The sequence below is a fragment of the Arachis ipaensis genome, chromosome B8 (genome assembly GCF_059453495.1).
Source record: "Arachis ipaensis isolate K30076 ecotype BB chromosome B8, ASM5945349v1, whole genome shotgun sequence".
In the NCBI taxonomy this organism is placed as follows: domain Eukaryota; kingdom Viridiplantae; phylum Streptophyta; class Magnoliopsida; order Fabales; family Fabaceae; genus Arachis; species Arachis ipaensis.
In genome coordinates this window covers 43,990,374-44,015,745 of record NC_142443.1, presented here as the reverse complement: position 1 = coordinate 44,015,745, position 25,372 = coordinate 43,990,374, and the positions used below count along the sequence as shown (strand labels likewise).

General features: G+C 41.0%; 3 non-coding genes across 3 annotated transcripts; 2 read left to right on the top strand and 1 right to left on the bottom strand.

The window, feature by feature from the left end:
- Positions 1–4,309: 4,309 nt before the first annotated feature.
- On the top strand, positions 4,310–4,413 carry LOC148547862 (small nucleolar RNA R71). The gene has a single exon (XR_015898783.1). It is a non-coding gene; the product is annotated as a small nucleolar RNA R71 (small nucleolar RNA).
- Positions 4,414–13,961: 9,548 nt separating this feature from the next.
- LOC148547861 (small nucleolar RNA R71) lies at positions 13,962–14,068 on the bottom strand. Its single transcript, XR_015898096.1, has one exon. It is a non-coding gene; the product is annotated as a small nucleolar RNA R71 (small nucleolar RNA).
- Positions 14,069–24,662: 10,594 nt separating this feature from the next.
- Positions 24,663–24,766, top strand: LOC148547860 (small nucleolar RNA R71). Its single transcript, XR_015898654.1, has one exon. It is a non-coding gene; the product is annotated as a small nucleolar RNA R71 (small nucleolar RNA).
- The last annotated feature ends 606 nt before the right edge of the window (positions 24,767–25,372 follow it).

Sequence of the window (25,372 nt, the reverse complement as noted above, 5' to 3'; positions counted from 1 at the left end):
CAACTCCAGTGGCAAATGGCAAGCTTTTCCATATACTAGTTGGTAAGGGGACATTCCAATTGGTGTTTTGAAAGCTGTCCTATATGCCCAAAGAGCATCATCTAGCTTAATCGACCAGTCTTTCCTTGAAATTCCCACAGTCTTTTCCAGGATTCTTTTGAGTTCTCTGTTAGATATTTCGGCTTGCCCACTTGTCTGTGGATGGTATGGTGTGGCTACCTTGTGTTTGACTCCATATTTTAGAAGCAATGCCTCTAATGGTTTGTTGCAGAAGTGGCTTCCTCCATCACTGATGATTGCTCTTGGAACCCCAAAACGGCAAAAAATGTGTTTTCTGAGGAAGTTCATGACTACCTTATTATCATTGGTTGGAGTTGCTATTGCTTCAACCCATTTGGAGACATAGTCTACTGCTACAAGAATGTAATTATTTGAATATGAGGTGGGAAAGGGTCCCATGAAATCTATCCCCCATACATCAAACAATTCAAGTTCCAGAATGAATTGTTGTGGCATTTCATTTCTTCTTGGCAGGTTCCCCGCTTTCTGGCATTCATGGCAGTGCTTCACTAGTTCCTTTGCATCTTTGAAGATAGTGGGCCAATAAAAACCACACTGCAACACCTTGGCTGCTGTTCTTTCTCCTGCAAAATGTCCTCCATAAGTGGAGCCATGGCAGTCCCATAAGACTTCCCTTCCTTCTTCCTCTGATATGCATCTTCTGAGTATGCCATCCGAACATTTTTTGAACAAGTATGGTTCGTCCCAGATGAAGTATTTGGCATCATTTACCAATTTCTTCCTTTGATGCTTGTTAAATTCCAACAGCAAACTCCCAGTGGCCTTGAAGTTTGCTATGTCTGCAAACCAGGGTGCTTTGTGAATTACCATGAGTTGTTCATCAGGAAAGCACTCATTTATATGTGTGCTTTGTGCGCTTCCTTCTTCACATGGTATCCTTGATAAATGGTCTGCCACCTTGTTCTCTACACCCTTCTTGTCTTTGATTTCAATGTCAAATTCCTGCAACAAAAGAACCCATCTAATAAGTCTTGGTTTGGATTCTTGTTTAGCAAGTAAGTATTTTAAAGCTGAATGATCAGTGAAGACAATGACTTTAGATCCAATGAGATAGGATCTAAATTTGTCAAATGCAAAGACTATTGCCAAGAGTTCTTTTTCAGTGGTTGTGTAATTCCTTTGGTTATCATTCAAGACTTTACTGGCATAATAAATCACATGTACCAAATTGTCTTTCCTTTGTCCTAACACTGCCCCAATAGCAAGGTCTGATGCATCACACATCAGTTCAAAAGGTAAGTTCCAATCAGGTGGGGCAATGATAGGTGCAGAGGAAAGTTTTTGCTTCAAAAGTTCATAGGCTAGCATGCAATTTTTATCAAATACAAAGGGTGTATCAGAGACAAGCAAGTTACTCAAAGGTTTGGCTATTTTAGAAAAGTCTCTAATAAACCTTCTGTAAAAACCAGCGTGTCCCAAAAAACTCCTAACTGCCTTGACATTACTTGGTGGAGGTAGTTTTTCGATGAGTTCCACCTTAGCTCTGTCCACCTCAATGCCTCTATTAGAGATTTTGTGGCCAAGGACTATTCCTTCTGTGACCATGAAATGACACTTTTCCCAGTTTAATACTAGGTTGGTCTCTTGGCACCTCTTAAGCACCAAGGCAAGGTGGTGTAGGCAGCTAGGAAAAGAATCTCCAAACACAGAAAAATCATCCATGAAGACCTCAATAAATTTTTCAATCATGTCCGAAAAGATGGACAGCATGCATCTTTGGAAAGTGGCAGGTGCATTGCACAATCCAAAGGGCATGCGTCTATAAGCAAAAACTCCATATGGACAAACAAATGATGTTTTCTCTTGATCTCTAGGATCAACTACTATCTGATTATAGCCTGAGTATCCATCTAGAAAGCAATAGTAAGCATGTCCTACAAGCCTTTCGAGCATCTGATCCATGAATGGGAGTGGGAAATGATCTTTTCTGGTGGCTTCATTGAGTTTCCTGTAGTCTATGCACATCCTCCACCCAGTGACAGTTCTTGTGGGTATGAGTTCGTTCCTCTCATTTGGCACCACAGTTATGCCACCTTTCTTGGGAACTACATGGATGGGACTAACCCATGGGCTATCAGAAATGGGGTAGATTACCCCTGCCTGCCATAACTTCATGACCTCCTTTTGTACCACTTCTTTCATGACGGGATTCAATCTTCTCTGAGCTTGGATGGAGGGTCTAGCATCCTCTTCTAACAAGATTTTATGCATGCATATGGATGAACTTATCCCCTTCAAATCAGCTAGGGTCCATCCAATGGCATCTTGATGAGTTTGTAGCACCTTGATCAATTCTTCTTCCTGTTCTTGACTCAGGGCAGAGCTACTGATAACAAGATGACTCTCATCACTACCCAAGTATGCATACTTGAGATTAGGGGGCAATGCTTTGAGCTCAGGTTTTGGTGCTTCCTTCTCTTCTTTCACTCTCTCTGGCATGCTTGGCATGGTTGTTTCAGCAGCCTTGATGTCACTAACTTCTATGTCCTTGGTGAACTCCTCCTCTGCCACTTCCTTTGTTGTTTCCTCAAAGATTTCTTGTACTGCAATGTCCACTACATCCACCCTCATGCATTCCCTTAGTGATTCTGATGGATAGCTCATTGCCTTGAATATGTTAAACACCAATTTCTCATCATGTAGTCTAAGAGTGAGTTCACCCTTTTGTACATCTATGATGGCTCCAGCAGTAGCCAGGAAGGGTCTTCCCAGAATTATTGAAGCTTTGGCTTCTTCCTCCATATCTAACACCACAAAATCAGCAGGAAATATAAAATCTCCCACTTTCACCAACAAATCCTCAACTATCCCATGAGGGAATTTAAAAGTTCGATCTGCCAATTGGAGGGCCATTCTTATTGGTTTGGCTTCCTCAATCTTCATTCTTCTCATCATTGTTAGAGACATCAAGTTGATACTGGCCCCTAAGTGACACAAGGCCTTCTCCACCATGACTTCTCCTATGATGCAGGGGATTTGGAAACTGCCTGGATCCTTCAATTTCTGAGGCAATTTGTGCTGAATGATGGCACTGCATTCTTCAGTTAACAACACAGTTTCCTCATTTCTCCAGCTTCTCTTCTTGGTCATTAATTCCTTTAAGAATTTTGCATAGAGTGGCATTTGCTCTATTGCCTCAGCAAACGGAATGTTGATTTGAAGCTTCTTGAAAATCTCCAAGAACCTGAAGAATTGGCCATCCTTTTCATTTTTCATCAAACGTTGAGGATATGGTGCTTTAGGTGTATAAGGCTTCAGGACCTCTTTTTCTTTTTCTTTTGTTGTAGACGGTGTAAAAGATTGTCCTTGTTCCTTGTCCCTCACATTTTCCTTTGCTTCATCCTCTGTGGTTTCCTTTGAGATCTCCTTTAGATTCTTTCCACTTCTGAGGGTTATGGCCTTACATTCTTCCCTTGCAATAGCCTTGGCAGCATGAGAAACGCTTGGCCCAGGGGTTTGCTTAGACAAATACACAATTTGATTTTCTAGCTTCTGGATAGCAGCTCCTTGGTTTTGCAAGTTAGAATTTACTTCTTCCTTAAAGGCTTTCAATTCGGTTATGTCTTGACTCATGGTTGCAAGCATTCCTTCTATCCTGTTTAATTGATCTTGAAATTGTTGGTTCGGATTAGGTTGGGTAGGTTGATTATTTTGGCCATGATATGATGGTTGGGAGTAAGTGTTTTGTGTGGCTTGGTATGATCTTTGGTTGGAGTTTTGGTATGTGGAATTGTTATGTTGGTTGTGGTTGTAAGGTTTGTGGTTTTGTGGTTGGGTTTGTTGGTTCCCCCACCCAAAGTTTGGGTGGTTTTTCCATCCTGGATTGTAGTTGTTGGAATGTGGATCATATGATTGCCTTTGTTGGTTTCCCACATAGTTGGCCTCTTCCCAATCACCTCCTTCAGTGCTTGCTTCCTCTTGATCTTGTGTGTGTATTGCAGCCACTTGCTTTGTTTCTAATTTCCTGGTGAGCTCTGCTAGTTGCTTGGCAAACACCTTGTTTTGGGCTAAAATTGTATCAACATGGTTCAGCTCCATGACTCCCTTAGTGTTGTGTCTCTCTGAAGCATAGTAGTACTCATTCTCAGCCACTGTCTCGATCACTTCAATGGCTTCTTCCACAGTCTTTTTCCTGTTCAATGAACCTCCTGATGAATGGTCTACAGCCTTCCTTGATTCATAAGAAAGTCCATCATAGAAAATGTGCAATTGCACCCAGTCATGGAACATGTCTGGTGGGCATTTCCTTGTCAAATCCTTGAACCTCTCCCATGCCTCGTAGAGAGTTTCACCATCTTGTTGTCTAAACGTCTGAACCTCAGATCGAAGCCTATTGACCTTTTGTGGGGGGTAGAAACGTGCCAGAAACTTGCTTTCCACCTCATCCCAGGTTGTTAGACTCCCCCTTGGGAATGATTCCAGCCACTTAGCTGCCTTGTCCCTAAGTGAAAATGGGAACAAGAGCAGTTTATAGGTATCTTCCTGGACTCCATTGGACTTCACAGTGTCACAAATTCTCAGGAATTTTGTGAGATGTTGGTTTGGATCTTCATTAGCACTCCCACCAAATGAACAATGATTCTCCACAAGTGATATTAGCTGTGGTTTGAGTTCAAAATTGTTGGCCTGAATGGGTGGTTTCTGAATGCTGCTACCACAATTCCCAGAGGTTGGGTTTATGTATGAACTAAGAACCCTCCTCTAGGAATGGCATTGTTTCCATCATCCCTCTCATGGTTGTGAACTTCTCTATCCATGTTGAGATCTAGAGCTTCCTCAAAATTGTCCTCAGATTCTCCTTCAGATTCTTCTTCTCCCAGTACTCTCTTCCCTCTTGCTTCCCTTCTAAGTCTATGAAGGGTCCTCTCTGGTTCAGTATATGGAGGAGTTGATGTCTCTCCTCTCCTACCTGTCATACAAGAACACAGCACAGGCAACAAACAAGTGAAATACTCTTGGTTAATGGAAGAGTATGGTTAGAGCAGTTGAGGAATTAATTCAAACAGTTAGTGAGTCAGTGAGTTAGTTGCTTGAATTTAAAGGCATAAAGAAAGAAAACGTGTAACAGAGTGCAGAAATTAAAAATTCAACAAGTAACTTGAACTGAATTAACAAAGCAAGAAAAATGCTCAATCTAGTTAACTTCCAATTTGAGAATTGTCAATCGAAAACCAATCCCCGGCAACGGCACCATAAACTTGATGCGCATAAACTTGTTATGCTACGATTTAGGAAATTGCACGATCGGCAAAATTCCTTCCGGCAAGTGCACCGGTTATCGTCAAGTAAAAACTCACAATAGAGTGAGGTCGAATCCCACAAGGATTGGTTGAGTGAGCAATTCGGATTAGAAGTATGTTCTAGTTGAGCGGAATCAAGATTTAGATGAGATTTGCGGAATGTAAAATTGGCGGGAAACGTAAATGGCAAGAAATTGAAATGGCGGAATCTTAAATTGCATGAATTAAAGAGCAGAAGCTAAATTGCTGAAATTAAAAGGGAATGGGGGTGATTGCATGAATTGAGTTGCAGAATGTAAAGAGAAAGTGGAAATCAGAGATGGGGAATTCATTGGGTTATAGGAGATATTGAGATCTCCGAATCAAAACATGTTTATCTCTTCCTCAACCAATGCGTTCATTGAATTTTGCTTGGCAATCTTATATGATTGGATCCCAATCCCTTGGCTCACCAATTCTCTCTAAAAACAAACAAATTCCCAATCCCTTGGTTTAAATGTTCATAAGAAGAGATGATGCTCGATCACTGATTATACCACACAGTTTCATGAACCACAATTTGGTAGGATTACATGTCACAATATCCATCCAAACCCCAATCCAATTCACTGTGAGAAAGCTTCTCTAGCATGAATCCTCCATTCCTTTCCCAAGGTTCCGAAGGATTCCAATTATGGGTAGTTTCTTTCCCAAGACAACTACCCAATGGAATTAGATCGAGAAGCTTTCTAACAAAATTCAAGAGAAAAGATTGAAGAAGAAGATAAACTATTATTGATTCATTGAATTACAATAGAGCTCCCTAACCCAATGAAAGGGGGTTTAGTGAGTCATAGCTCTGAATTCAATTACAAAGGTATGAAAACTAGCAAAATGAAAAGTTCAAAGTCCTTCCTAACTTAAATTCTATCCTATTTATACACTTTCTATATTGAGCTTCTGTTGTGTTTCTTGGGCTTTGAGGCCTCTCCCTGCTTTCCTTTTGCTTTGGGTTTATGATTCATAATCTTGATGAGGCTGCTGATCCACATTCTGTAACATTCATTGAGCCAACTTAGTGATAATCAAGTAATGACACATGACTCAACAAATTGAAATTCCAGACTCATCAATCCTTCAGGCCCAATCCCATAAACCATGATATTCAATTGGGTTTCATACCAGAGTAAGTTTAAGTTAATGTTTGTGCTCAAAAGCTAACTTAAACTGCAATATTTTTGGCCCAGAAACCTTTTCCAATAGTGGCGTTTAAGTTGCAGTTTAAGCTTAAACTGCAGCTTAAACGCCAGACACTTCCAGTGATGCCTTTTGTGGAAGCACATTTAAGCTTCAGTTTAAGGTTAAACTGAAGCTTAAACGTGGAAATGGAAGAAGGCAGCCCTGGAGGGTAAAGTAGTCGAACACGTTTAAGCTTCAGTTTAAGGTTAAACTGAAGCTTAAACGTGGAGATAGGAAAGGCAGCCCTGGAGGTCGAACACGTTTAAGCTCCAGTTTAAGGTTAAACTGGAGCTTAAACGTGGGACTAGAGAAAGCCATCCTGGAGGTCAAACACGTTTAAGCTCCAGTTTAAGGTTAAACTGGAGCTTAAACGTGGAAGGGGAGAAAGGTAGCCCTGGAGGTGTCGAACACGTTTAAGCTCCAGTTTAAGGTTAAACTGGAGCTTAAACGTGGAAGGGGAGAAAGGTAGCCCTGGAGGTGTCGAACACGTTTAAGCTCCAGTTTAAGGTTAAACTGGAGCTTAAACGTGGAAATGGAGAAAGCAACCCTGGAGGAGAAAACTTGGTCGAACACGTTTAAGCTCCAGTTTAAGGTCAAACTGGAGCTTAAACGTGGAAATGGCTCCCTGGTGCATTTCCCATTTCTGGCGTTTAACTTCCAGTTTAAGGTTAAACTGGAGGTTAAACGCCACTTCCTTCCTTTCCTCAGCTTTCATGATTTTGGCGTTTAAGCTCCAGTTTAAGCTTAAACTGGAACTTAAACTCCACATGTGATATTCAAGCTTCCTTTATTGATTTTTTGCTTCCTTGCCTAGCCTCTTCTTCCCTGAAATCATCCAAACAACTGCATCAAAGTCTTGCAAAATTTCATGAGAAATCTTTCATTCATAGCATTCAAGGAATATAACTAAAAACTCATGGAATTTGCATCAAAATCTTCATGTTTGAATGATTTAAGACAAGCATGACTATTTGGCCCAAATGATTACTTAAGGCTCAAGAAAATGCATAAAACAACTAAAAATAACAGAAAAATGCTAGTGAAACTAGCCTAAGATGCCTTGGCATCAGGAGGCCATAACCAAACTCTAAGTTTGGTGTTGGGAGGTTCCAACCTTGCTCTGATTATCTGTGAGGCTCCATGGGAGCTCACTGTCAAGCTATTGACATTAAAGAAGCGCTTGTTGGGAGGCAACCCAATGTTATTTAATCATATCTATTTTATTTTCTTTTTGTTATTTCGTGATTTATTAGGTTGATGATCATGTGAAGTCACAAAAACTATTGAAAAATCAAAAACAGAATGAAAAACAGCATTAAAAATAGCACACCCTGGAGGAGAGTAGTATAGCGTTTAACGCCAGAAACAAGCACCAAGCTGGCGTTTAACGCCAGAAACAAGCATCTGCCTGGCGTTAAACGCCAGAAATAGGCTACATTTGGGCGTTTAACGCCAGAAACAAGCAGCAGTCTGGCGTTAAACGCCAGGATTGCACAGCAAGGGCGTTTTACACGCCTAATTGGAGCAAGGATGTTAAGTCCTTGACCCCACTTGATCTGTGGACCCCACAAGATCCCCACCTACCTCACCATTCCAATTCAAACGATTTTTCTCCCATACCCACCCATTCACACTTCTCCTTCTACTCCCTTCTATCTTTTTGTGCTCGAGGACGAGCAAACCTTTTAAGTTTAGTATGGAAAAAAGCGTTGCTTTTTGTTTTTCCATAACCATTTATGGCACCTAGGCTGGAGAGACCTCTAGAAAGAGAAAAAGAAAGGCAGTTGCTTCCACCTCCGAGTCATAAGAGATGGAGAGGTTCATCTCAAGGGTCCATAGTTCAGTGGTAGAGCATTTGACTGCAGATCAAAGAGCTATGAGGGAGGAGTAACAAAGACAAGGAAGAAACATAGAGGAGCTCAAGAGCACCATTGGTTCTTCAAGAAGAGGAAGATGCCGCCCTCATTAAGGTGGACCCATTCCTTAATCTCCTTGTTCTTATTTTCCTGTTTTTCGTTTACTATGCTTCATGTTTAATTATGTTTGTGTCTTTACTATATGATCACTAGTATCTAAGTGTCTATGTCTTAAAGATATGAATGTCCTATGAATCCATCACCTTTCTTAAATGAAAATTGTTTTCTGAAAAAGAAAAAGAAGTACATGAATTTCAAATTTTAAAATAGTTTAATTATTTTGATGTGGTGGCAATACTTTTTGTTTTCTGAATGAATGCTTGAACAGTGCATATGTCTTTTGAATTTGTTGTTTATGAATGTTAAAATTGTTGGCTCTTGAAGGAATGATGAAAAAGGAGAAATGTTATTTGATAATCTGAAAAATCATAAAAATGATTCTTGAAGCAAGAAAAAGCAGTGAAGAACAAAGCTTGCAAAAAAGAAAAAAAAAGAAAAAAGAGAGAGCAAGAAAAAGAAAAAGCAAGCAGAAAATGCCAAAAGCTCTTTAAACCAAAAGGCAAGAGCAAAAAGCCAATAGCCCTTAAAACCAAAAGGCAAGGGTAATAAAAAAGATCCAAGGCTTTGAGCATCAGTGGATAGGAGGGCCTAAAGGAATAAAATCCTGGCCTAAGCGGCTAAACCAAGCTGTCCCTAACCATGTGCTTGTGGCGTGAAGGTGTCAAGTGAAAACTTGAGACTGAGTAGTTAAAGTCGAGGTCCAAAGCAAAAACAGAGTGTGCTTAAGAACCCTGGACACCTCTAATTGGGGACTTTAGCAAAGCTGAGTCACAATCTGAAAAGGTTCACCCAGTTATGTGTCTGTGGCATGTATATATTCGGTGGTAATACTGGAAAACAGAGTGCTTAGGGTCATGGCCAAGACTCATAAAGTAGCTGTGTTCAAGAATCAACATACTGAACTAGGAGAATCAATAACACTATCTGAATTCTGAGTTCCTATAGATACCAATCATTCTGAATTTCAAAAGATAAAGTGAGATACCAAAACTGTTCAGAAGCAAAAAGCTAATAGCCCCGCTCATCTAACTAAGACTGATCTTCATAGATGTTTTTGGAATTCATTGTATATTCTCTTCTTTTTATCCTACTTTGTTTTTAGTTGCTTGGGGACAAGCAACAATTTAAGTTTGGTGTTGTGATGAGTGGATAATTTATACGCTTTTTGGCATTGTTTTTAGGTAGTTTTTAATATGTTTTAGTCACTTTTTATTATATTTTTATTAGTTTCTAAATAAAAATCACATTTCTGGACTTTGCTATGAGTTTGTGTGTTTTTCTGTAATTTTAGGTATTTTCTGGCTGAAATTGAGGGAGCTGAGCAAACATCTGATTCAGGCTGAAAAAGGACTGCTGATGCTGTTGGATTCTGACCTCTCTATACTCGGAATGGATTTTCTGGAGCTACAGGAGTCCAATTGGCGCGCTTCCAATTGGGTTGGAAAGTAGACATCCAGGGCTTTCCATAAATATATATAGTCCATACTTTGCTCAAGGATATTTGACGTAAACTGGCGTTCAACGCCAATTCCATGTTGCAGTCTGGCGTTCAGCGCCAGAAACAAGTTACAAGTTGGAGTTCAACGCCAGAAACAGGTTACAACCTGCGTTCAACTCCAGAAACAGCCCAGGCACGTGAGAAGCTTAAGTCTCAGCCCCAGCACACACCAAGTGGGCCCCAGAAGTGGATTTTTGCACTATCCATCTTAGTTTACTCATTTTCTGTAAACCTAGGTTACTAGTTTAGTATTTAAACAACTTTTAGAGGCTTATTTTGCACCTCATGACATTTTAGATCTGAACTTTGTACTCTTTGACGGCATGAGTCTTTAAAATCCATTGTTGGGGGTGAGGAGCTCTGTTGTGTCTCGATGAATTAATGCAATTACTTCTGTTTTCCATTCAAACACGCTTGTTCCTATCTAAGATGTTCATTCGCGCTTCACTATGAAGAAGGTGATGATCCGTGACACTCATCACCTTCCTCAATCCATGAAGGTGTGCCTGACAACCACCTCCGTTCTACATCATATTGAATGAGTATCTCTTAGATTTCTTAATCAGAATCTTCGTGGTATGATGCCAGGGCATTTTGGGCAGTTTCACTGACCTTTTCTTTACTGTTTTTAGGGTAGTTTCATGCATTTCCTTAGGAAATAAGCTAGTTTTGGGTAGATATTCACTTACATCTTGATTCAAGCATACATTGTGCACTTTACATGATTTCATGAGGATTTTGCATGAATTTAAGGACAAATTGGATGTTGCAATTCCCATGACTTGGACTAGAACTTTGATGCACTTTATTGCTTGATTTCAGGACAAAGGAAGCAAAGAAGAACCATATTAGTAGCTACGTTAGTTACACTAACGTTAACTCTAACGTGGAATGGGAGTAACTTGCAAAGTTAATGAGAAAAGTGATTACCAATAACGCTCTTGAACCAATCATTGCCCACGTTAAGAGTCACGTTAACGAAGTTAACGTGAACTCTAACGTGGAAGTAAAGAAATGGAGCCAACGTTAGTGACACTTAACATTATCACTAACGTTGGACCAAGATCATGAGTGGCCACGTTAGAGTCCACGTTAACTTAGTTAACGTGGCCTCTAACGTTAAGAAGAAAAAGGGGAAGCCAACGTTAGTGACATTCAACATTGTCACTAACGTTAGCCAAGTCACACAAAGCCACGTTAACTTCCACGTTAACCTAGTTAACGTGGAAGCTAACGTGAAGAGACTAGGTGGTCGACAATGTTAGTGACACCAAACATTGTCACTAACATTAGGATGAACACACACTATCCCCAAGAAGCCACGTTAACTCCAACGTTAACCTAGCTAACATGGAAGTTAACGTGAAGAAGGGAGGTGACGCCAACGTTAGTGACACCCAACATTGTCACTAACGTTGGAAGAAGCCCACACATGCCACCATGAGCCACGTTAATTCCCACGTTAACTTAGTTAACGTGGAAGCTAACGTGGATAAGGGAATGTTGAGCCAACGTTAGTGACACTCAACTTTGTCACTAACGTTGGAGATGGCTAGCATGGCCACGTTAGAAGCCACGTTAACCTAGTTAACGTGGACTCTAACGTGGAGCTAAGGGACACATTGGAACGTTAGTGACAATGTTAAGTGTCACTAACGTTATCAAAGGTTGGCAAGCCTACGTTAAAAGAGCCATGTTAACTAAGTTAACGTGGACTCTAACGTAGAGAAGGGAGAGGCTTCTCAACGTTATTGGGAAAGTTGAGTCCCAATAACGTGCGCAAAGGACAAAGAGGCAACGTTAGTGGCAACGTTTGTGCCACTAACGTTGAGGTTAACGTGGCTCTTACTTAGGTAAGGAACGTTAGTGAAAAAGTTGAATGTCACTAACATTCTCGAACCCATATTTTCACTAAACGTTAACACCACTAACGTCCTGAGCTAAAGTCTCTGCCCACTTCACAGTTTCTCTTTGCAAATAAAGCTGAGCCCAATGAAGAAGAGAACTGCTTCAAACTCAAGATCCAAAGGCCCATACCCAAGACTTGAAGAATCAACTAGAAGAACTGAAGAGTAGTATATATAGGAGTAGCTTTGAATTATTTAGAGAGCTGGAAAATTATAGGGAGCCTCTTAGCATAGAACTACTCTCTGTATTTACTTTCTCTGCACTTCTAGTTTTCATTATGTATTCTCCATCCTTGTTTTCATTTTCCAGAGCTATGAACAACTAAACCCCTTTCATTGGGTTAGGGAGCTCTGTTGTAATTTGATGGATCAATACTAGTTTTCATTATTCTTCTTCTATCTTTTCTCTTGATTTTACTTGAAAGCTTTCGATCTTCATCCAATTGGGTAGTTATCTTGGAAAAGAAGCTATTCATACTTGGATCTCTTCTGAACCTTGAAAGAGGAATGAAGAGATCAAGCTAGAAATGCTTTCTCATGCTAGACCAAATTGGGTTTGGATGGATATGTGACTATAATCCTCTCAATACTTGGTTTGGGAAATGCATGTGGTATAATCAGTGACCATACTTCATCTCTTCTCATGAGCAATTGACCAAGGAATTGGCTATTGATCAAGATTTGAGAGATTGAATTACAAGAAATTGTAATTCAATCACTTAAGATTGCCAAGGAGATCAATGAGTGCATTGATTGAGGAAGAGATGGAAATGAAATTGATCCGGAGAATGCAACATCTCCTAAGCCCAATGAACTCCCCATTTCTGATCTTACCCAATCTCTTTAATTTCTGTTATTTACTCTTATGAGCAATTACCCCAATTCCCATTTACAATTCTGTAATTTACCTTAAGTCATTTACTTTCAGCTCTTTAATTCTAGCATTTACTTTTCTGTCAATTACCTTCCCGCCATTTTATTTTCTGCAATTCTCAACTCAAATTCTGGGTTCGCTCAACTAGAACATTCCTCTAATTAAAGTTGCTTGATCAATCAATCCTTGTGGGATTCGACCTCACTCTATTGTGAGTTTTTACTTGACGACAAATTCGGTACATTTTCCGAAGGAAATTTTTTGTGAGACAAGTTTTCCGCATCAAGTTTATGGCGCCGTTGCCGGGGATTGATTGTGCATCAACAATGATTAGATTGGAGGATAACTAGATTGAGCATTTTATTTTTGTTTGATTTAAATTTCTGTTTGAGTCATTTACTTTTTGTTTTAGTTAATCTCTTCCTTTCCCCCCTACTTTTTCTTTGTTATTTACTATTCAGCTCACTAACCCACTAACTGTTTGATATATTGCATCACTGACACTAACAGTAATTCTGACAGATATACTTTCTGCACCTATTCTCTTTACTTGTACTTGTTGGTTGTATGACAGGGAGAAGAAGTAGGGCTTCAACTTCCTTTGATTCTGAACCTGAGAGAACCTTCCTTAGACTAAGGAGGGAGGCAAGAGAAAAATGTGTAGTTGGTGCTGAAGAAGAGGAGGAACACTTTGAGGAATACTTTGAACCAAACATGGAAGAAAACATGGAAAACCATCATGAAGAAGAGGCTCACAACCATGGCAGAGGAGGTCGAGCAAATCATGCTGGGGAGGATAGAAGAGTTTTAGGCTCTTACATCAATCCAAACCCAGGAAACTGTGGAAGTAGCATTCAAAAGCCAACCATCCATGCCAACAATTTTGAACTGAAGCCACAGCTCATCACCCTTGTTCAGAACAATTGTTCGTTCGGAGGGAGTGTCCAAGAGGACCCCAATCAACATCTAACCACCTTCCTGAGAATATGTGACACAGTGAAGTCTAATGGTGTTCATCCTGATGCCTATAGACTGCTCTTATTTCCATTCTCACTCAGGGATAAGGCAGCTAAGTGGCTGGAGTCTTTCCCAAGGGAAAGCTTGACAACTTGGGAAGACGTGGTGAACAAATTCTTAGCAAGATTTTACCCTCCTCAACGAATGAATAGGCTGAGAGCTGAGGTCCAAACTTTCAGGCAACAAGATGGTGAGACTCTATATGAAGCATGGGAGAGGTTTAAAGACCTAACAAGGAGGTGCCCACCAGATATGTTCAATGAATGGATGCAGCTACACATTTTCTATGAAGGGCTCTCTTATGAGTCAAAGAAGGCCGTAGACCGTTCATCCGGAGGATCTTTGAACAAGAAGAAGACCATTGAGGAAGCCATAGATGTCATTGAAACTGTAGCAGAGAATGACTACTTCTATGCCTCCGAAAGAGGGAACACAAGAGGAGTAATAGAGCTAAACAATGTAGATGCTCTGTTGGCCCAAAACAAGCTCATTACCCAGCAACTGGCTGACCTCACCAAGAAGATGGAGAGGAACCAAGTAGCAGTAATCTCCACTCCATCAACAACCCAAGAAGGAGTGAACGAAGAAGCAGAGGATAGTCAGGAGCAAGCCAACTACATTGGGAATTCACTAGGAAAAACCATGATCCATACTTCAAGACCTACAACCCTGGATGGAGGAATCACCCAAACTTTGGGTGGGGAAATCAACAAGACCAAAGCCTTGATCAAAGACGCCCAAATCCAAACAATGCAGCCCACCAACACTTCACATCTAGACCATATCAACACACCCATAACAACACCTCCCCACATTCATATCAAGGGCAGAATAACCGCACTCAGCCTGACCTATCATCATTTGATGAAAGAATCTCAAGGATTGAGAATCTACTTGAAGGCATAAGCAAGGAGATTCAAGACAACAAGGTGTTCAAGGAGGAAGTGCGAGCCAGTTTCAAGAACCAAGGAGACACAATCAAGAGGTTGGAATCTCAAGTGGGGTATCTCTCTGAGCAAATTCCCAAACCCACAGATGGATTCCCAAGTGACACAGAGAAGAATCCAAGAGGTGAAACAAAAAAGTAAGATGGGAAGATTGCAAGATGGTCACTGTAAGTGATAAGGAGACTGAGGACAAGCCAAGCAAGCTATCAGAACAACCTGAAGATACCTCAGTAAAGAAGGAGGAAAAAGAGTACCAAGAACCAGAAATCTCAAAACAGGAGCTGCTGAGACTCAATGCACCTTTTCCCCAGCTGCTCAATGGTGCTGTGGAGAAGAGAATATACTCAAGATTTCTGGACTTGTTTGCATCTCTGCATGTGAACATACCATTCATCAAGACTATCCAACAAATGCCTGCGTACATCAAGTATATGAAGGAGCTGCTTCCCAGGAAAAGCTCACTCAAGGGAGGGCAAACTATAGTAATGAACAAGGAGTGCAGTGCCCTCATTCAACCGCATTTACCAACGAAAAGAAAAGATCCAGGGAGTTTTGATGTCCCATGTGCCATAGGGGAAACAATGTTTGATAGAGCACTCTGCGATTTGGGAGCAAGCATCAACTTAATACCCTTATCCCTGGTGCAGAGGCTGCAGATCAATGAGATATTGCCTACAGATGTAGTCATCAGGCTGGCTAACAAATCTCAAAAACAAGCAAGAGGGGTGGTGGAAAACGTGTTGTTAAAGGTGGGGAAATACTTTCTTCCCACAGACTTTGTCATCTTGGACATGGAAGAGAGTCACACTCACCCAATCATATTGGGAAGACCATTCCTAGCTACAGCCAGAGCACTCATAGACGTGGAGCGAGGGGAGCTAATATTGAGGATCCATGATGAACGACTCAGCTTTAATGTCTTCAAACCTTCACAAGAAGCAGACCAAGAAAACAAGGAACCAAGGAATGATCATAATGAGATGCTGACAGAGGAAACAAGCACTAAGGCACCACCAACACATCTGAAAACCCCACTGAATGATGAACAAGGCAAACAACAATCGTCACAGCTCAAGGAGAAGCTGGAGAAACCTAAACCACCAGAGGAATGTGAAGACAACAACAAAATTCACTTAGAAGAAGAAGTCGCCAAGAGCAGGGCAGCATCAAAAGGGACAAAGAAGAAGGTACCAAGGGGGTGGAGGAACAAGAAGATCCCTACGGAAGGCTTCTCTCCAGGAGATAAAGTGATCTCAGCTTACTTCCCAGATATCCCCCCTAATCTCCCTACTGTACCATCTCAGTTACCTAAGGTCTTCACTATCAACAGAGTTCTCTCCTTGGAACATGTAGAGATCATTGATACAACCAATGGATATAAGTCCAAGGCAAGAGGGGAGGACTTGAAGCATTATCAACCTCCCTGATGAAGGAGAAACGTCAAGCTAGTGACGCTAAAGAAGCGCTTCATGGGAGGCAACCCATATTTTATTAGCTTTTACTAGTGAATAAGTCAATATTCAGGAATTCCAACCCAAACTTGGTGAAGTCCTTATATTGCAGTATATAGTGAAGAACAAGTTTGGTGTTCAAAGCGTACCAAGAAAGCATGAATGCAACAGAGAGCATGCTAGTCTTGGAGCTTTGAACAGAACTTTTCATCACAGTGCTCCAAACTAAGTTTGGTGTCACCCCATGGTGCCACCAATGTGCATATAAGGATACACAGTTAGTTCGTTGGTTGGAGTTCATGAATAAGAAAAATCTTTTCTTCTCTTTATCATTCTAGTTGAAAAGTTTAAAAATTTTTATGATATTGATTTTTCTTATTTTATCTTTTATAGGGAAAAGAAAAGAAGCATTGAAAGAGATAGATTGGACAGTTAAAGGAAGAAGGTTCGGACACCACAAAAGGAAGGACTATACACTTGTTCTAAAAAGGGAAGTCATTGGAAAATGTATCCATGCAACATTGAAAAAAATGGGACCCTTGGAGACCGAGCAATCTTGATGCGGGGAAAACTTGTCTCTCAACAAATCTTCCTTCGGCAAGTGTACCGAAGTTGTTGTCAAGTAAAAACTCACAATAGAGTGAGGTCGAATCCCACAGGGATTGATTGATCAAGCAACTTTAATTAGAAGAATGTTCTAGTTAAGCGAATCCAGAAATTGGGTTGAGAGTTGTAGAAAATAAAATGGCGGGAATGTAAATAACAGAAAAGTAAATGCTAGAATTAAAGGACTGGAAGTAAATGACTGAAAATAAATTGCAGAATTGTAAATGGGAATGGGGGATTTGCTCATAAAAGTAAATGGCAGAAATTAAAGAGAATGGGTAAGATTAGAGATGGGGAGTTCATTGGGCTTAGGAGATGTTGCAATTCTCCGGATCAAGTTCATTTTCATCTCTTCCTCAATCAATGCACTCATTGATCTCCTTGGCAATCTTAAGTGATTGAATTGTAATTCCTTGCAATTCAATCTCTCAAATCTTGATCAATAGCCAATTCCTTGGTCAATTGCTCATGAGAAGAGATGAAGTATGGTCACTGATTATACCACATGCATTTCCCAAACCAAGTATTGAGAGGGTTACAGTCACATACCCATCCAAACCCAATTTGGTCCAGCATGAGAAAGCATTTGTAGCTTGATCTCTTCATTCCTCTTCCAAGGTTCAAAAGAGATCCAAGTTTGAATAGCTTCTCTTCCAAGATAACTACTCAATTGGATGAAGATCGAAAGCTTTCAAGTAAAATCAAGAGGAAAGATAGAAGAAGAACAATGAAAATTAGTATTGATCCATCAAATTATAACAGAGCTCCCTAACCCAATGAAAGGGGTTTAGTTGTTCATAGCTCTTGAAAATGAAAACAAAGATGGAGAATACATCATAAAACTAGAAATTGCAAAGAAAGTAAAATACAGAGAGTGGTTCTTCAGCCCCCAGAACTCCTTTACAATTCAAAGCTACTCCTATATATACTACTCTTCTCAGCTTCTAGTTCACTCTTCAAGTCTTGGGCCTTTGGATCTTGAGTTTGAAGCAGTTCCTTTCTTTATTTGGGCTTGGCTTTGCTAGCAGAGAGAAAGTGCGGAGTGGGCAGAGACTTAAGCTCAGGGTGTAAGGAGTGTTAATCATTTAGTGAAAGTCCAAGTTCGGGAACGTTAGTGACACTTAACATTGTCACTAACGTTCCAATGCACCCCTTTTGCCTCACATTAAAACCCACGTTAACTAAGTTAACGTGGCTTTTAACGTTGCCTTGTCAACCTTCGAGAACGTTAGTGACACTCAACATGTCACTAACGTTCCAGTGTGCCCCTTCTTGCTTCACGTTAAAGCTCACGTTAACTAGGTTAACGTGGCTTCTAACGTGGCCTTTGCCATCCTTCGAGAACGTTAGTGACATTCAACATTGTCACTAACGTTCCAATGTGCCCCTAGGTCTCATGTTAGAGTCCACGTTAACTAGGTTAACGTGGCTTCTAACGTGGCCATCTTTTAGCCATCCCAACGTTAGTGACAATATTGAGTGTCACTAACGTTGGCTCATCCTTCATTTCTCATCGTTAGCTTCCACGTTAACCAAGTTAACGTGGAAGTTAACGTGACTCTTGGGGGTTGTGTGGTTGCTTCAACGTTAGTGACAATATTGAGTGTCACTAACGTTGTCGACAACTCTTCATCCTCTACGTTAGTTCCCATGTTAACCAAGTTAACGTGGGAGTTAACGTGGTACTTAGCACCATAGGCCAACGTTAGTGACAATGTTGAGTGTCACTAACGTTGGCTTCTCTCCCTCCCCCTTAACGTTAGAGGCCACGTTAACTAGGTTAACGTGGCTTCTAACGTGGTCACTTATGAGTAATTGTCAATGTTAGTGACAATGTTGAGTGTCACTAACATTGGCTCAACTTCTTTTCTCCACGTTAGAGTTCACGTTAACTTGGTTAACGTGACTCTCTAACGTGGGCATTGATGGCTTTTTGAGAGTGTTATTGGCAATCACTTTTCTCATTAATCTTGCAAGTTACCTCCCCTTTTCTTGCTTCTTTTTGGTCCTGAAATCCAGCAACAAAGTGCATCAAAGCTCTAGTCCAAGTCATGAGTAATGCAACATAATATTTGTCACTAAACTTATGCAAAATCCTCATGAAATCATGTAAAATGCACAATGTATGCTTGAGTCAAGGCATAAGTGAATATTTACCCAAAACTAGCTTATTTCCTAAAGAAATGCATGAAACTAACCTAAAAACAGTAAAGAAAAGGCCAGTGAAACTGGCCAAGATGCCCTGGCATCACAACACCAAACTTAAAGCTTGCTTGTCCCTAAGCAAGTACTGGAACAAGAGAATGATGAATGGAATATCCAGAGGAATGAGTCATTCTTGTGGAAGTCATATTACTGATTTTATGGTGGTTTCATGCATAGCAACTTAGGTTCATTCCATTACTGGCTTTCAGACCTTTATCATGTCCCTAAACACTTACTTTGTTTATATCTCATGAGACTTTTATTCATTGATCCTTTTATTGTTATTTCAAGGGTTATTTGTGTTATTTAGACTAAGTGCTCTGTAAGGGGGAAACTCTTTAAGATAAGCTTTCAGCCAACACTCCCGAACCAGTTGGTTCAAGGTGCTAGGTGTTGAAGCACCCCTAAGGACTTACTCCCTCAAGTCTTTCCCCCATACATACACACCACAGGCATATAGTTTATTTATTTTCTTTTCTTGAGACCTTGGTGTCCAGCACCTCTTTGGGTTACTAAATGCTCTGTAGTGAGGGTTACTCTTGATAGTGGATTTTCAGCTGATAATCCCGGGTTAGTTAACCCAAGTTACCAAGTGATAAAGCACCCCTAAGAGCTTATTCATCCAAGTAGATCCCTCACACAGGAGCACCATAGACACTTGCCTTAAGATTAAAACCATTGATGCCTAGCCTTATTGCTTACTCTTTTTCTTTTGTTTTTCACTTCCATTGTTCTTTCCCTTTGCTCTTATTAGAATCTTGTTATTAACTTAGTCTCATGAGTATATCCAAAGTCAAGTTTTCAGGGTAGATAGTTGTCCTCCTAGCCTTGTGGTTGAACCAACTTAGCTAACTTATGACTACCCCAAAGATTCATGAATGCACTTCCACAATATGAACCCTACTCTGGTCTTTTTAAAAACATAAACATTCTCTTCTTCATTTGATAAAAAAAAGGGACAAGCTTACAAGTAAATAAGGGAATGATGCAGTGACATAAAGACCAGTGCACATAGACTCTCTTCAATACCCAAAAACTAAAAATAACATGATTTGAAAAAAAGTTTAAACATATCATGGAAGCAAGTTCTATTTCATACAAGATCTTCCTTATTTAAAACACAGAGAAAGATGGAACAATGAAGGAACTCCATCACCTTTTACTGTTGTGGGTGTCCACGCTCTTTTCCTTGCTTGTCCTCCTTGTTTCCTCTTGCATTTCCTCGCATCCGTGCCAATCTTGCTTGCTTCCAATCCTCGAGTGCCTTCCTCACTGACTCGTGACTCTCTTCCACCCTTTGTCTTTCCTTTCGTGCTAACTCATCCTTCATTTCATCATACTTGGCTATTCCTGGATGCAATATTGGCAGCTGTCCCACTAAGTAGCCGAGCCTGGCTTGAGTATTTATCTGATGTCCTGTTTGACTCATGTAAACTCCTTCTGCGAATGCCCTTTGCTCATCCAATAGTTCTGCCTGTTCTATTTGTCTTCGATGCATCTCATGTATGTGTGCCCCTTGATGTGCTTGGATGTTGATTAGCCTCTGGGTGGATTCTTGTTGCTCGTTTTGCCTTTGTTCCATCCTGTTGAATGCTTCTCCCCATTGTTGTCCTTGGCTTAGTTGCTGTTCCATCATTTGTAGTTGAAGCTCTTTCTGTGCTCCTTGGCTTTCCAAATATTGTCTAGATAACCCATCAATGGCTTCCTGTAATTGGTGCATGTCCAAGGTCTGTGGTGCTTGTCCCTCTAAGACTTGTCCTTCAACTACTGGAGGGGCTGTCCTCTTTCTTTACTTCCGTTGAGGCAGGGGGAGTGCTGCAGCATTCATCCTTCGGACCGTTATTGGAATGCCTTCCTTTATCCAAACGAGGTCCTCATCTTCAAAAACCACTCTAGCTTTCTTGCATATTCGGTAAATGGTGCTGGGGTAACCTAATGTTCCTCTTGAGTCGCTTTTCTCTGCCATTTTTCTAATTCCTTGAGCTATGATCTCATGAACTTTGATTTCTCCTCCCTTGAGTATACAATGCAACATTGTTGCTCTCTCGAGATTCACCTCCGAGTTGTTTGCAGCTGGGAGAATAGACCTCCTTACTAGCTCGAACCAACCCTTAACTTCAGGAGTGAGATCTGTTCTCTTAATGAATTTTGGTTTATTTCCCGCACCCCTTTCCCAGTCAACTCCTGGTACACAAAGGTCTAGTAAAAGCTGGTCATAATTGGGGTTGTTGTCCGATCTTGAGTGGTAACTTTCTTCTTCAAATGGTATAGACCGTAGCTTCAATGCCCTCATTACACTCATGGGACCGAAATCCACCATTGTTCCTCTCACAAAGCTTGTATATGACTCATCTTTCTTATCATACCTGACTGCATTTGCATAAAATTCTCTTACGAGATTTGCATTCACCTTAGTGACCGGGTCAGTGAGGAGCTCCCATCTTCTCCTTTCTACCTTCTCTGTGATTTCGGGGCATTCAGTCTTCTTAACTTGAAATTCCAGCTCATAAATGATTTCCTTATCAACCATCCACCCGTATTGCAATGCATGATGCAAGCTTCTAAATCTCTTCTCATCATATGGGTGTTCTTCCATGGGTTCCTTCCCCTCCCTTCTCTTAGAACTTGAAGATGCCATGAATGATGATTTAATATGTGAAGGTGGTAAGGCCGTGGAGACTTTTGGTTGTTTAGGGTTTTATGGCAATGAGGAGAGTGAGGGGAGGAATGTTTATAATTGGATAGGGGGTGTATTGTACCGAAATGAAGAGTGGTGAAGGTGTGTGATGACAATGAAGGGTGGTATGGACAAGGGTTGTTTATATAGAGAAGTTGTGAGAGAATGGAGGGTGTAGATTGATGAAGTGGTCACTTGATGGACGGTTGGGGTTATGCATGGCTAGAAGACAAGGATCATCACTTTATGATGGGGATTGCTCGGTCTTCTAGGGGTCTTTTTTTTTTTTTCAATGTTGCATGGCAACATTTTCCAACGTATTCCCTCTTTAGAACAAGTGTGTAGCCCCTCTTCTTTAAGTGGCGAAATTTCCCCCATTGAAGTGTCCAATCAATCCCTTTTTATGCTTCTTTTCCTTTCCTATAAAGATTTGAAATAAGGGAATTAATATATAAGAAAATTAAAACTTCTACGGCTAGAATAACTTGAAAGAAAGGATTTGATTGTTTGTTTATGAATTTCAACTAACTAACTAACTATTGGTGGTTCCTTATATGCATTTTGGTGGCACCATGGGGTGACACCAAACTTAGTTTGAAGCACTGTGATGAAGGTTTTGTGTTCAAAGCTTCCAAGACTAGCATGCAACTTGGTTTGCTTTGAACACCAAACTTGTTCCTCACTATATTCTGCATATGAAGATTTTCACCAATTGTTTGCTAAGTTTGGATTGAAGCTCATAAAGATTGACTTATTCATTATCATCTGAAAGCATATAAAACATGGGTTGCCTCCCATGAAGCACTTCTTTAGCGTCACTAGCTTGACATTTTTCCTTCATCATGGTGGTTGGTAGTGCTTAAAGTCCTCCCCTCTTGCTGTGGATTTGTATCCACTGGTTGGATCAATGATCTCTACATGTTCCAGGGAAAGAATTCTGTTGATAGTGAAGACCTTGGGTAATTAAGATGGCACAGTAGGGAGATTAGGTGGAATATCTGGGAAGTAGGCTGAGACAACTCTATCCCCTGGAGAGAAGTCTTCCGTAGGGATCTTCTTGTTCCTCCATCTCCTTGGTACCTTCTTCTTTGTTTCTTTTGAGGTTGCCTTCCCCTTGGTGACCTCTTTTCTCCAAGGAGTTGTGATGCTGTCTTCACCTGCCTCTAGAGGTTTGGGTTCCTCCAACTTTTCCTTAAGCTGTGGCACTTGCTGTTTTCCTTGTTTGTCAGTTAAGGGGGTCTCAGATCGAACTGGCTGTGCGTCAGTGTTTGTTTCCTCCTTCAGTGTCTCATTATCATTTGTGCTTAGTTCCTTGTCCTCTTGATCTGTTTCTTGTGAGAGTTTGAAAATATTGAAGCTGAGTCGTTCATCATGGATTCTCAATATTAGCTCCCCTTTCTCTACATCGATAAGTGCTCTGGCCGTAGCTAGAAATGGTCTTCTCAATATGATTGGGTGAGTGTGACTTTCTTCCATGTCCAGAATGACAAAGTCTGTTGGAAGAAAGTACTTCCCAACCTTTAGCAACACATTTTTCACCACTCCTATTGCTTGCTTTTGAGTTTTGTCAGCTAGTCTAATAATGACATCTGTGGGCATTATCTCATTGATCTGCAGCCTCTTCACCAGGGATAAGGGCAGTAAGTTGATGCTGGCCCCTAAATCGCATAGTGCTCTGTCGAACATATTTTCACCTATGGCACAAGGGATATGGAAACTTCCTGGGTCTCTTCTTTTTGTAGGCAACTCAGGTTGAATAAGGGCACTACATTCCTTGTTCATCACTATAGTCTGCCCTCCCTTGAGTGAGCTTTTCCTGGGAAGAAGTTCCTTCATATATTTGATGAATGCAGGCATTTGTTGAATTGCCTTGATGAATGGTATGTTCACATGCAGAGATGCAAACAAGTCTAGGAACCTTGAGTATATTCTTTTTCCCACAGCACCATTGAGCAGTTGAGGGAATGGTGCATAGAGCTTCAGCAGCTCTTGTTGTGAGATTTCTGGTTCCTTGTGATCTCTATCCTCCTCCTTTGTTGAGTTGTCTTCAGGTTGTTTGCACATTTTGCCTTGCTTGTCTTCAATCTCTTGATCACTTGTAGTGACCATTTTGTAATCTTCCCATCTTACTTTCTTTGCTTCTCCCTTGGGGTTTTTCTCAGTGTCACTTGGGAAGCTATCAGTAGGTTTGGGAATCTTCTCAGCTAAATATCCCACCTGGAATTCCATCTTTCTAATGGTTTCTCCCTGGTTCTTAATATTGGCTCGCACCTCCTCTTTGAACACCTTATTTTCTTGAATCTCTTGGCATATTCCTTCAAGTAAGGCTTCAATCTTAGAGAGCCTGTCATCAATTGATGAGTGGTTCGGAGCAGATGTGCTGTTTTGGTTTTGATAAGTGTGTGGAGAAGTGTTGTTGTGGGGGTGTTGAGATGTCCTCTGGGTGAATTGTTGGTGAGCTGCATTGTTGTTAGAGTTGTAACGTCTTTGGTCTTGGTTTTGATCTTGCTCACTTCCCCACCCAAAGTTCGGGTGATTTCTCCATCCAGGGTTGTAAGTCTTGGAGTATAGATCATAGTTCTTCCTTGGTGAATTCCCAATGTAGTTGGCTTGCTCCTGACTTCCTTCTGCTTCTTGGTTTACTCCTTCTTGTGTTGTTGATGAAGTGGAGATTGCTGCTACTTGGTTCATCTCCATCTTCTTGGTGAGGTCAGCCAGCTACTGGGTAATGAGCTTGTTTTGGGCCAACAGAGCATCTACATTGTTTAGCTCCATCACTCCTCTTGTGTTCCTTCTTTCGGAAGCATAGAAGTAGTCGTTCTCTGCTACTGTTTCAATAACATCTATGGCTTTCTCAATGGTCTTCTTCTTGTTCAAGGACCCTCCAGATGAATGGTCTACTGCCTTCTTCGACTCGTAAGAGAGCCCTTCATAGAAAATGTGCAGCTGGACCCATTCGTTGAACATGTCAGGTGGACACCTCCTTGTTAAGTCTTTGAACCTCTCCCATGCTTCATACAGAGTCTCACCATCTTGTTGCCTGAAAGTTTGAACCTCAGCTCTCAGCCTATTGATTCGTTGAGGAGGGTAGAATCTTGCTAAGAATTTGTTCACCACATCCTCCCAAGTTGTCAAGCTCTCCCTTGGGAAGGATTCCAGCCACTTGGCTGCCTTGTCTCTGAGTGAGAAGGGAAATAAGAGCAATCTATAGGCGTCAGGATGAACACCATTAGATTTCACTGTATCACATATTCTCAAGAAGGTGGTCAAATGTTGGTTGGGATCTTCTTGAACACCTCCTCCAAACGAACAGTTGTTCTGAACAAGGGTGATGAGCTGTGGTTTAAGTTCAAAGTTGTTGGCATGGATTGTTGGCTTTTGGATGCTACTTCCTTAATTGCCTGGGTTTGGATTAATGTAAGAGCCCAAAACTCTTCTATCCTCCCCAGCATGATTTGCTCCACCTCCTCTGCCATGGTTGTGAGTCTCTCCTTCATGATGATTTTCCATGTTTTCTTCCATGTTTGGTTCAAAGTATTCCTCAAACTGTTCCTCTTCTTCTTCAGCACCAACTACTCATTTTTCTTTTGCCTCCCTCCTTAGTCTAAGGAAGGTTCTCTCTGGTTCAGAATCAAAGGAAGTTGAAGCCCCGCTTCTTCTCCCTGTCATACAACC